General features: G+C 33.9%; 1 protein-coding gene across 2 annotated transcripts in view; it reads right to left on the bottom strand.

The window, feature by feature from the left end:
- LOC115215012 (polycomb complex protein BMI-1-like) overlaps positions 1-14,612 on the bottom strand; it is a 244,130-nt gene that overhangs the window by 196,504 nt on the left and 33,014 nt on the right. The gene's annotated exons all lie outside the window — the stretch shown is intronic.

Below are 14,612 nucleotides of genomic sequence, written 5' to 3'. Positions count from 1 at the left end.
TCTATTTTATGTACACATATCTTCAGAGTGTTAACGGAAATATGAAAAATGTTTAGCATTTACGCCTTTTCTCAAAGAATTTGACAATCTTTAAAAATAGGTTTCAGCTCGATGGTAGATTAATAAATTGCTAAGAGATGTGTTATATAACGGAAATAAAGTATCTATTGGAGGAAATTGAAACCAATAGTATGCTCAACACACCGGTAGCTTATAATACTTCAGAAGCAGCTCTCTGCACTCGACCACATATAACTTACAAACACCATATTTCTAGTAGAATGAAGGAAGTAAGGAAATTCTTATTTTAAAAACGCTTAACAGCGTGCCCATAACATATTTCTTTATATAATTTAGACATAATGCATGTCTAATATAAGAACTCTTCAGAGCTCCGTCCTGAAACGTAGACCAGCTAAGAAAAAATAGCCTTGTCGCAGTAGTAAACAGAATCGATCCTTGTAAATCAATAGCACATATTTTATCTTCTTGGAGGAGGGCTATTCAACTCCTGAAAGAATTTGAATGCCGAAGTACGAGATGCGATACGAAATAATATAAATTATACAATCCAGTTTGTTTGTTCACACCAGATTGACGTTTCTTAACTTCCTTTGTGATGAGGCCCAGAAAGGAGTTTTCGCCTCACAGCTGAGACGGTGCTACTCTCATAGACATTCAAGGCGGCACCCAGGAAAAATCCACTCACTGGCACTCTCCACAAACACGTTGTTGCCTCTCTCTTCTTCAGTTTCTGCACTTCCTCCTCCTCCTAATACTACTACCATATGTAGTGGTGCCGGTATGATTATCAAGGTGGCGAGCTGGCAGAATCGTTAGCACGCCGGGCGAAATGCTGAGCGGTATTTCGTCTGCCACTACGTTCTGAGTTCAAATTCCGTCGAGGTCGACTTTGCCTTTCATCCTTTCGGGGTCGATTAAATAAGTACCAGTTTCGCACTGGGGTCGATATAATCGACTTAATCCGTTTGTTTGTCCTCTCTGTGTTTGGCCCCTTGTGGGTAGTAAAGAAATAGGTATGATTATCATAAAAACGATGATGATACCGACGATGTTGAGAGGTACATCATAACGAGCAGTAAATCATACTGGCAGTAGTTTTGGTAATATTTTTGCTCACTTCCATAGTAATTGAACGTTTTCATAATTATATTTATCTGTTGAGCCCTGAACTAATTATCTAATCTGGGATAAGAGGTTTATTGTAGCCATCATTCATTAGAGATGAAGTTAAATGACAGCTATAATACAGCATAATACTGTGCGAGTGTGTGTGTGTGTGTGTGTGTGTGTGTGTGTACACATAACATCAGGAAACAAAGTCAACAAGCATACCGGACATGTTTGATATAATGTATGAAATGAAAGCTCGGGCGGCACGATCGATTTGTTTAAATTTTAATGATTTATGCTTTTTGTTTTCACTGTCCCAAATATTTTCTAGCAATGCTGGCCAATTCGACAGATATTGGTTCACAAGCTCCCATCACCAGTTCTATCTCAAAGCTTTGTACTTTTATCGGCCAATTCCATTTAGAATTACAAACATATACAAGACTTATACAGTTCTATATTTAAGAGATGAGGAATTATGTACATTATTTACATTCGGGGGATATTTTTCCTCATCTTGTTTGTTGTTGACACAACGTTTCGGCTGATATACCGCCCCCACCCAGCCTTCTTCAGGTGTCTTGGGGAAATTTCGAACCTAGTTTCTCATTCCTAAGGTACTTTTTCGATGTTGTTGTTGTTATTATTATTATTATTATTATTATTATTATTATTATTATTATTATTATTATTATTATTATTATTATTATTATTCAGTAGTTTTATTTTTATAGCGTGCTTTCACTTCACTACCGAGCGCAGCTCTGTGTGCCTTAGGTATGTGCTGTGATTTGTTGTGATGCTCTGATGGTTATTGTATGGAAAGTGTTCTGCGTAGGATGTGTGCAGTGCCTAGTTGTGCAATTTTCTGTATGTTATATGTGTTTGTAAGTCCTGGTGTTTTTGTTATGTATTTGTCTGAATATTTTTTTATCATGCCTAATGCACCTACTATGATAGGAATTGTTTCTGTTTTCAGGTTCCACATTCTAGTTATCTCTATTTCCAGGTCTTTGTATTTTGAGAGTTTCTCCATTTCTTTCAGAGACACGTTGTCATCTGCCGGTATTGATACATCAATTAGAAAGTATTTTTTTTCTTCATGATCTCTGACAACTATATCTGGTCTGTTGGCCTTAATTTCTCTATCTGTGTGTATCGGCATATCCCAGAGTATGGTTGCTTTCTCGTTATTATTATTATTATTATTATTATTATTATTATTATTATTATTATTATTATTATTATTATCGTTGTTGTTGTTGTTGTAGCTCAGGTCAGTGCTTGGAATCGAACTCGGAATATTGGGGTTAAGAGCGCGGTCTACTAACCCCATGATCCCGAGTTCGATTCCAAGCAGTGGGCTGAACAACAGCAGCAACAACAACAACAACAACAATAATAATAACATCGAAAAATACCTTAGGAATGAGAACCCAGGTTCGAAATTTCCCCAAGACACCTGAAGAAGGCTGGGTGGGGGCGGTATATCAGCCGAAACGTTGTGTTAACAACAAACAAGATGAGGACAAATATCCGCCGAATGTAAATAATGTAAATAATGTATAAACAACACTTGCTTTCACATGTACAGGGGTGACAGTTTTAATGCTTAATCGGAAAGAAACGTTGTAGGATGGAGATTTCTGAGTCTATTCAGGTTTATATTTTCGATCTTTGATGATGTCAGTTCACTGTAAAAGAGAGAGAAAGACATGAAAACCACAATGCCACCTGTCTTGGAAAATATGCGACCTTGTGTTTATGCTTTGCTTGGTAGTAAAATTGTCGATTTTTTAAGATCTGTCCAAATAAGTTGCACTTTGTGCGTAGTTACGATCTCCAACTTTCTGACTTCAAACTCTGACCTGGATTGCTTTGCTATTATTTACCTGTGACTAATGGTTTTAATGTATTAGTATTAAACTGTGATGACAGAAATATTAGAACAGCAGAGTAAATGTCTTGCGATATTTAGTTTATACCTTCTTTATATTGAGTTAAATATTCCAGTGTAGGTTTGAATCTTTATTCTTTTGAGGTAGAAAATTGAAGTACCATTAATATAATAAAGTCGTTTCCATTTTCACAATCGTCGTATTAAAAGTGATTTTCGTTGAAGTCCGTAAACTGAAATCATGGCACTCTCTACTAAATCTCAATTCTGTGGAAGATTTTTACCCACTAAAATAAGTGTTAGGTAGTACCTATTTTAATGGCAGTTTTGACTAAGATGTATATAGATATGTGATTAGACATAATCGATATTGTGAAATAAGTTTAAAATAAAATATAAAGCTTTTGTTTAGCTCCCAAGTTTCTTAAGGTGAAGCTATGATTAAATATATTCCAATCATGGCTATTCCGTCTTATTTTGACGTGATGTATCACGAACTACATTATCTGATCTGTCATTGATTTTTTGAAGTTAAATCTACTTAGCTAAGGAAAGTTAGATGTTTCAAACCCGCCGTTTTTTAGTTTGATTATGCCAGCTGAGATACTGAACTGTTTTATTGCATCTAGCTAAAATAAATTGTAAGTCATGTTAGCCAAGTGTCTGAATATATAATGAAAATAAAAGAAATAACATATGACTGACGGAACTTAGCTTTAAATATTAGGGCCTAGAAATTATTCAAATGGTAACCCCTCACAATCACTGAGGATCATAGCTGGTGAAGCATATCATTGAAACTCCAAGACTGCATTTCAGTAACAGGTAATTCTCTCGAGAGCCAAAAGGTCCTTCAGCCTCACTGACAAAGCTGGAGAGAGATCCCCAACGGAATATTGGTCTCACATCAGTGACGGTGTTACTACTACACACATAGACAACCCACAATATATTACAATTCTACTTCCTTATCTGAGATGTTACAGTCATTCTAGATCACATTACATTACTGCCCACATATTTGGGATAAAGCTGCTGCTAGATTCACAGACATCCTGTGCTGCACATAGAGAAAGGCCTCACGAGTAACTGGCTTGAAATCAATCACAAACATAACCTCTTGCCCACAGACATCCTGACTCCTCTGCATTTTCTATCCCTACTATAGTGGTCTCTATCCTCGGATTTCGTTCCGTGATAACATCACGCAGACGCTCCCTATTCATCTGTCTCACTTATTTTGTGCCAACACCCACCAAACTTAACGCTAATCAGAACGTTGAAATTCATAAAATTGATCTCTGTACATGTTTTCTTGCAGTTGTCTACATGCAACATTTGAAGCAAAACGTAAACGGTATCAGTCCCACTGCCCTTAGTATGCTTGGTAAGACCTTCCCCAACACCGCAGCAATGTAATATATCTATGTACGACTAAAATGGGTTGCAAAGAGAGAAGAAACTCTGGGTATAAACTAAATTTTAAACTCGAATCGGTGTTAAAGTTAACATTTAAAATTGAGATATTCCAGGCCAAGGAGTATGAATTGCTGATGTGCATGCATACGCAAACGCACGTGTTTTACAATTGGTAACTGTGACTCAGTTGTCAATTGTGGAACATGACTGTCCCTACGTAATGTAGTTGATATTTTTTCCGTTTTGATTTCTTAAAATACTTTTATTTTTGGATGGCATATTGTAGTTTCCTTTATTTTTATGGAAGCTGTCAAATTTACCCCGAAATTTTCTTTCTAATAACAGCTACAAACCATTATATACATAAGTGTGTGTTTATAATGATACAAGGACAGAGGATGGGGAGAGTGAGAAAGAAAGAGAGAAAGGAAGAATGAGAGGAAGAGAGAGAGAGAGAGAGAGAGAGAGAGAGAGAGAGGAGCATACAAGCGCACAGACAGAAAGGCAAGAAGACTGGTAAACATGTCCGTGTCGTGAAGAAGTTAGCTTCGAGATTCGTTTACGTAGCATCTTTTTCTGTTGTTTAGAGTTGACCAATGGCGTATGAGTGGAATTTAAAAGAAGAGACGTACGCGGAAGATTATCAACAGGACTTAGTTCAATGTATTCTGCAGACTACATTGAACTCCAGAGAGAGAAGCAACAGAGGCTGGTCACCTCTGTAATGTGAGAAATACTGAAAATGCCTGTGAATGACCCGAAGAGCACCGAGTCAAAGTAATTTGACTTGCTTTTCTTGAGTATATGTAAGCAAAAAGACACGCAAACAGACATGCAGGCTCTCTCTATCTCTTTCTTTCTCTCTCTCTCTCTCTCTCTCTCTCTCCCTCTTTCCTTCTCACACGCACACACACACACACACACATATATATATACATATATGTATATATGTGTGAATGTATGTGTATATATATTTATATATGTATGTATGCATGCGTATATGAAGGAATATTTCCATATTGAAGGTTCAAACTATGTGAAAATATTACAGTTGGGCAGAGATTATGTTTATGCGTTAATCTGCATAAATCTGTGGCGGAAATTAAGTGGCTTCTTTTCCTTACCACTTTTATCATTCACTAATCATAATCGGCTTTGATTTCGGTCAAACTGCGGAAAACAAACAAAACTTTATCTCATTACAAAATTTAGATAAAACGCGCGCGCACCACACACACACACACACACAGAAGCACACACACAAACACACATACACTCACAAACGCAGATGCTCACACACTCACATACACATGCACATGCACACACACAAAACACACTCATACATAGACACAAACGCACAAATGCAAGCGCGCACAAGCTCAGTCACATTTTAACACAGGTTCGTAGTAAGGCATTTACTGAGCGCTCTTTAACAATTAAGTCAAGAATAGTTCCCAATCGTGTTTCTGAATAATGGTTCTTTTGTAAAATAAATGTCTTGAGTGAATTACAACCAGATCGACGTAGAACGTTGATAACTTTGGGGATATCTATAAAATATCAAAGAAAGAAGACTAAACTGGATACTATTGCGAAGGCACCTCGAGATTTAAATCCCAACTCAATATGTGTCATTGACTAGAATACCAACTATTCTTCAGCAGAATGTGACCCGCTGGACTTTCTGAGTGCTACGCCGTACGCCTAACAAAAAACGTCAGCTTTAAATTCTTAGCAGCGCAGCCTACGTGATGATGATCCATATTCCCTGTGACCCGCTTCCTGAAAAAATCTGCCCAGACCCGATATTCACAATGAAAGGAAGTATCTTGTTTCTGGATTCAGGGTTGAGTTAACGAGAGGAAGAAAATTCAAAGCTCTTCAGATTTAGATTTGTATTATATTAACTCTGTTCTCTACAAATATAATTTCTATTCAGTGTATAATTCACCACGATGGCCGATTGGCCTTTCAGTTTTCCGAAGTCAAGAAGACACATACAAGAAAAAACCGGTGGTAGATTTAAGTCAATTTCATCCATCCTTGTGGCTAAAGGATGCTAAATTTATCTGCCTCTTTTCCAAAAACACCCTGACTCGAAGATCGTGCCGTTAGAATGAAATTTCTGTTTGTGCATGTGTGTATTTATTTATGTATATTTTGTATGTTATTTTGTGAACAGCAGCATTATTGGTAACAGGTTTCCAAAGAACCAAACTCTGTATTTAATATAGTGAGAGTGTTAGTTTTTCTTATTGGAAGAGGGTAGGAAACTGTTATGATTGAAAAAGAGGGGACAGATGACCATATTTGATGTTATGCAACATTTAAACGTGACAAAAGCCTTGGCAGAGTATCAAGCATTGTATGGATGCAAAATATATTTTATCATTTTATTAATATTGAAGAGGTGGCGATTGAATATTTCACTACTATTGGTGGTAGAGGGCCTGTATCTATCTGAGGACCACCGGTCAAGCAATAAGGGCTATTACATCAAAGAAGGGATGCCCTATGGGAAGTATACAGTCGGTAAAATTGCCACCACACTAAACTATTTGCAGAATATTTTGTTTAAGATATGTGACAATTCAAGTTGACTCAGCAGATCAAACTGAATAATATTGGAAAACCATTAAGGATAATGTAATCATTTTTTTACATAACTTCCCTGCAACTAAACGCGTATGAGTAGAATCTAAGTCTATCGACACATTTTTCAAACACACACACGGGGAAACAACGGATTCTTCATGACGTTTAGTAAACTATACGAATGATATACGTAATGACAGTGACATACGCAGCGTTAACAAGTGTTTAATTTCAAATAACCTTGAACTTTATTTCAAAATGCAGATGCTAAAGTTCTGAAACGAGACACAATGCAATGATGCACCCATAAATGTGTCAGTATGGGTTTTCGAGAGTATAAATCTAGACTGACATATGGCGAAGCATTAATATGAGTGTAGCTGTAAAAATAGTACAAATCAAAACAGGGACATGCCAGTTTAGATTATCAAACAATGAAACTGAACTAAAAGACATTATATTCCAGACGAGGAATTTTACACACTTGAAATTTATGTAAACATTGAGCACGGTGAATTTTAAATAGAGTACAAGTGAGTACCAAATGCCTGCTTTGACATCACTATAAACACTGCCTTACGTATCTATGTTTCCATGTTTCACGTCAGATGGTAAACATTCTCAGGTTTATAAAAATATATGCATGTCTGACTGCCTGTCTGTCTCACTCTCACTCTCTCTCACTCACTCTCTCTATTGTATATGTACTCACTCTCTCTATGTGTATATATATGTATATTTTATAGAATATGTATGCATATATACGTATATGCACTCATACATATGAGTACATATATGTACGTATGTATGTACCACACACACACACACACACACACACACACATATATATATATACATATATGCATTATATGCATGGATATATACACACATATATGCATACATGTAAGCACCTATGTATGTAGGAGTATGTATATATGTAACTACATATACATCTATCTATCTCTCTCTATATATATATACATACATGCATATATGTGTGTGTGTGTGTGTGTGTGTGTGTGTGTGTGTGTCTGAGTGTATGTATAATTATGCAGAGGAAGAGAGAGTAAGAAATAAATACACATGATTATGATTGCGATACGTTTTGATATCTTTTGTATTTCAATGATGTGTCAGAATGTATGATATATAATGATATTAACAACCGAATCCGTCAACCCAAATCTTATTTTTAGTTTGTAACGTTCAAATTTATACTTTCAACAGATTCATAGAAGCTGCACAGAACATCTCTAAAAGTTATCTGTTTGAGTTTATTTGAATATTATCTTGATAATTGATTGAACAGAAAGACAATTTATATTTATTGATACGTCATTTTCACAAGTATGAATGGGATATTTACATATCGGCGCAGGAGTGGCTGTGTGGTAAGCGGCTTGCTAACCAACCACATGGTTCCGGGTTCAGTCCTACTGCGTGGCACCTTGGGCAAGTGTCTTCTACTATAACATCGGGCCGACCAATGCCTTGTGAGTGGATTTGGTAGACGGAAACTGAAAGTAGCCCGTCGTATATATGTATATATATATGTATATATATATGTATATATATGTATGTGTGTGTGTGTGTTTGTGTGTCTGTGTTTGTCTCCCTAGCATTGCTTGACAACCGATGCTGGTGTGTTTACGTCCCCGTCACCTAGCGGTTCGGCAAAAGAGACCGATAGAATAAGTACTGGGCTTACAAAGAACAAGTCCCGGCGTCGATTTGCTCGACTAAAGGCGGTGCTCCAGTATGGCCGCAGTCAAATGACTGAAACAAGTAAAAGAGTAAAAGAGTAAAGAGTATATGTATGAGAGGAGATTACAGGTGTGATGTTAGTATCTCAGTACATTTTATGCAGATGAGTTATTATGATACGTTAAAAACGTGTTAAAAAATATTCTCTTTTCGGTTTCAGATATCTTAAACACAACTCCTTATCGATGACAGAACGACAGGTTAGATTTCTTCCTCCTATTATTTTCCCTTTTATACACAGTCAGAGATGCACATACTATGTAAACACGCAAACATATATGTACATGTGGCATGTGATTATATATATATGTGTATATATATATATATATATATATAGAGAGAGAGAGAGAGAGATAGATAGATAGATAGATAGATAGATAGATAGATAGATAGATAGATAGATAAATGGATAGATAGATAGATAGATAGTTAGATAGATAGATAGATAGATAGATAAATAGATAGATAGATATATAGATAGACAGACAGATAGATACACCACACACACACACACACACACATATATATATATATATATAGATAGATAGATATACATCAACATGCACACACACATATGTCTATGTGCATGTGTGTGCATGCATATATGTATCATACACTTCCGTGTGCTTTTGTGTGCAAGCATGTATACATACATACACACACACGTATATATGCACACACGCACACCACATATATAACATATATAGATATATCACATCATCATCATCATCAGCATCATCATCATCATCTTCGTTATGCATCCTCTATGATTTATGGAGCGAGCGTTCTTAGATCGGAAGACCACATCTCGTTCATAAATTTCCGTTTTAGTTTGGTTTCTACAGTTGGATGCCCTTCCTAATGGAAACCAGTTTACGGAGTGGTGTCGGCACAATTTGATGGCACCAATATTTTGGGAGGTTAAATACATGTGTATGAGTGTGTGGTGTGTGTGTGTGTGTGTGTGTGTGAGTGTGAGTGTGTGTGTGAGTGTGTGTGTGTGCGTGCGTGCGTGTTTTAGGAATAAAATGTTCTTGATGGAGAAGTAAGTAGTTCACTAATAATAATCTTCAGACAAATGAATCATGAATAATGAAGACATGGATTCTTTTAGTTTTTACAATAAAAAGCTTCGAATTATCTTAGACGATTTATATACAATTACATACATACATACATACATACATACATACATACATACATACATACATACATACATGCATGCATGCATGCATGCATAACTTAAGAAACGATAATTTCATTATGGGTACACTTTTACTCTTTTATTTGTTTCGGTCACTTGACTGCGGCCATGCTGGAGCACCGCCTTTAGTCGAGCAAATCGATCCCGGGACTTGTTCTTTGTAAGCCCAGTACTTATTCAATCTATCGCTTTTTGCCGAAGCGTTAAGTTACGGGGAGTCAAACACACCAGCATCGGTTGTCAAGCGATGGTGGTGGGGGGGACAAACACACACACACACACACACACACACACACACACACACACACACACGCATACACACACATATTTATATGACGGGCTTCTTTCAGTTTCCGTCTACCAAATCCACTCACAAGGCTTTGGTCGGCCCGAGGCTATAGTAGAAGACTGCCCAAGGTGCCACACAGTGGGACTGAACCCGGAACCATGTGGTTGGTAAGCAAGCTACTTACCACACAGCCACTCATGTGCCTATGTAGTTTATAATAATTTATTATAACTGTTTCTGTAATAGGCACATGTGCTAACATTTTGAGGGAAGCGGCTAATTCATTTAATCGATCCAGTGCTCAACTGTTAGTTATTTTATCGATCACCAAAGGGATGAAAGGCAAGGTCGAACTCCGTAGATTTCAAACCTGAACGTAAGGATGGATAAAATGCCATTAAGCAGTTTGTCCGGTGTGCTAATTATTCGGCTTGCTCGCTGATTTAATAATAATAATAATAATAATAATAATAATAATAATAATAATAATAATAATAATTATGGTGATTTGACTCCGTGTCGTTCTAATTCGTGGTTAGTATATGTAGTTAGCGAGTGGCTACCTGTAACTTTAGGCCTCCACAAGCTTTCAATAGTGTTTTAAAACCCTCCTGATAATTTTTCTCTATCCCTAACAAGCAAACTTTCTGTAGAAGATCTACACGGACGTTCTGTTCCAATCTCATTCAACCATTTAAATTTTCCAAAATAGCAATTATTACAGGCACAACGTGTATAAATTTCATATTCCAAAGTATTGCAATATCGGATTTTAATAATAATAATAATAATAATAATAATAATAATAATAATAATAATAATATATAATATTTTATTATTATAATTATTATGGTTGTTGTTGTTGTTGATATTACTGTATTACACACAATATTTGCATATTATATATTACATGTTATATATACATGGACATATATATATAATATGTATATATATATATATACATATATATGTATATATATACACATACATATTTAAATATACAAATAATATATCATATATATATATATATATATATATATCTATATATATATATATATATATGTACATGTATATATGTAATATATATATTATATATATATATATTATATATATATATATATATATTCATATATATATATATATATGAATATATGTGTGTGTAATTATATATATATATATATATATATTATTCCACGTATTATAAGTGATATACGCATGATATATTATTTATAAATTGAATATATATATATAATTTTTATATGTATATATATATATCGTTGATATGTATTATATAAATATATAAAATAAAAATAATATATGTATATTATATATAATATATATTATATATAATATAATATATAATTTATATATATATTTATGAATTATATATATACATATCAATGAGATATATATAAATTATATAGATATAATTATATATATATATATGTATTATATTTCATATATATATATATAAAGATGTATATAATTTATATAAGATATATTATATATATATAATATATATATATATATATGTAATTGTATTACATATATATACATTGTATTATATATATACAGATATATATGATATACATTTTGTTTATTATATACATATATACACTTATATCTTTACGTAACGCATTTGTTTTATATACGACTGTATGTTATGCATATATATATATATATATATATATACATAAACACATGCACTCACATACAATATATATATATATATATATATACATAAACCACATACACTCACATACATATATATATATTATAATATATATATATATATATTATATATACATACATAAACACATACACTCACATAACATATATACATATATATATATAGATAGATAGATAGATAGATAGATAGATAGATAGATAGATAGATAGATAGATAGATAGATAGATAGACAGATAGATAAATAGATAGATAGATTTAAAGACTGGGAAGGAGAGAGATATAGTATCTTAAAATGTATTATGTTATATATTATTATATATATATATATATATATACAGTATATATTTTGCAATATATTTAATTTATAGTAAGGTAAAATATATGATACATGATATATGTAACTTATATCATGTATGTTCTAATATTTCATGCAATATAGACTACATAATATATAACATTATATACTCTTTATTTTATAGATATTGCATATAGTATAAATTCATTTATGTATATACTTATGTATTATACATAGGAAATATGTATATAACATATATGTGTATATATATATGTATATTTTATAGAATATGTATGCATATATACGTATATGCACTCATACAGAAGGACACTATACACACACAAATACACACACATACATACACACCATAAACAAACTGACATAACGTTTTGTGTGTGTGTGTTCGTGTGTATCTGAAGGTACGCGCGCGTGTCTGTTATGTATGTACGCGTTCGCTAAAATCCAGGGTTATGAACATTTATATGCAATCTGTTAGGTGATGCAAAATAGTACAGCTATAAAATAAATAACAGCTACTTCTACTAATATAACCTCTATAGCGTTGCGAACAAGAAGTTGTTGCAAGGAAGGAAATCGTATTGAATTGTATATGAAGTGTAGTGACATGACAACCGTTTTTATATGTTTATACATGCTAAATCCTAAATTATAAAATGAAGGGGTGGATCTAATTAATAATGAATTGTTACAATTATTATAACTGTAAATGTTATGTTGAACATTGTAACACTATAATACTACACTTGCCTAGCTTTGCGCTACTGCTTTCCTTTGAAGTTTTTTAAACGGAAGTATAGGTGCAACTAGTGTGAAAGAGATGCACTCTGGTAAATGCAGTTACACTTAATTTTTCGTAGATACACTCAATCACAACAGGACATATAGTCGTTAAAATTAGTTATGTCCTGAGGGAGGGTACGCAATCTGTTTAGTTAAGTACAAGATTTCTTCTCCCGTTTTATTATAAATATAAATTTCTTTTGACTTTGAACAAGGACAGCATTTTTGTAAAGGATGGCGCTAATCGATCCATTCTATTACTGATACCTATTTGAACTGCTGCTCGAAGGAAGGGGGTTCGAATCTACACATAGAAAGGGTAGGTTATATGTTGTCATGCCCAGAGAGTTGGCTGCACTATAATTTCAAATAAATCATAACTGCTTATATTATTTTAAGAAAATATACCCTTGGGGTTGGGGACAAATTATATATATCTTCAATCGACAGTGCTAATGAGCTGCGAACGTGTGTGTGTTGTAGTGGCAAACGACAGAGGGGATTAATAATTATGAAGTGGTACTGTTCGGTTTTCGTGTAGAATAAATAATGACCGTGGCAAACATGAATTTGTAGAGATGGTTAGAGTGTATGAATGAATGGATGTGTACTCACACGATCTGATTTTAATGAAGAACCGAAAACCGGAGATATGGGGTTAAAAAATTATGCTACATGGCTTGGGAACATAGAAAAAGTAAATAAGCGAAAGCTGTATTTTTCTGTTAGACTGTCACCCATCAACATTGTGGCACTAGAATTATCAGTTGTATAGAATAACGTATTTGTAAAGTGCATTCGATCAAGTCAAATCTGTAGCAGTAGAGAAGATGCAAATCTAAAAACGGCCCGATTAAAAGGAGACGGCAAGCAAGTCGCCATTGTGAGTACGAAACGCTATCTTAGATCTATAACCACTTCTGTTACTCAACATAGTACTATAGAGAGTAAGAAGCAAAAATCGCGATATGCTAGTGTGTTATGGGAGAAATATAACATATCGATGAAGAACATTTTGCCAGAGAATTTGGTAGAATCACCACAAATATCCTCGAATTCTAGAGATACCATGCTACTATTACTACTATATTTTACTACAGCAGAAGGAAGCCGATAACAACAGCAACAACATGAACGTGAAGAATTCTTCGAAGAAAATGATAACAAAGACAGTAATGATGCTAAATTAATTCGCTATATCTGAGATTCCTTGGATTTTCGGAGCTATTTTATGCATTCATTAAGTCTAACACGCATACACACACACATACATACTCACACACATACACACACATGCAAATATATTTATATATATGGGTATTTAGACACACGTCACGTCTTTGTATAGAAGCATGCATATACACACACACATACACAAACACACGTATTTATCCATGTGCAATAAATAATACTTGTACACATACATCAGCTATCAAACTGACCTGGAATTATATCTATATATATATATATGCTTGTGTGTATATATATTTATATATATATATATATATATATGCATGCAAACAT

This window comes from Octopus sinensis, linkage group LG8, assembly GCF_006345805.1.
Source record: "Octopus sinensis linkage group LG8, ASM634580v1, whole genome shotgun sequence".
NCBI classification, from domain to species: Eukaryota; Metazoa; Mollusca; class Cephalopoda; order Octopoda; family Octopodidae; genus Octopus; species Octopus sinensis.
This window is presented reverse-complemented; position numbering and strand designations above follow the sequence as displayed.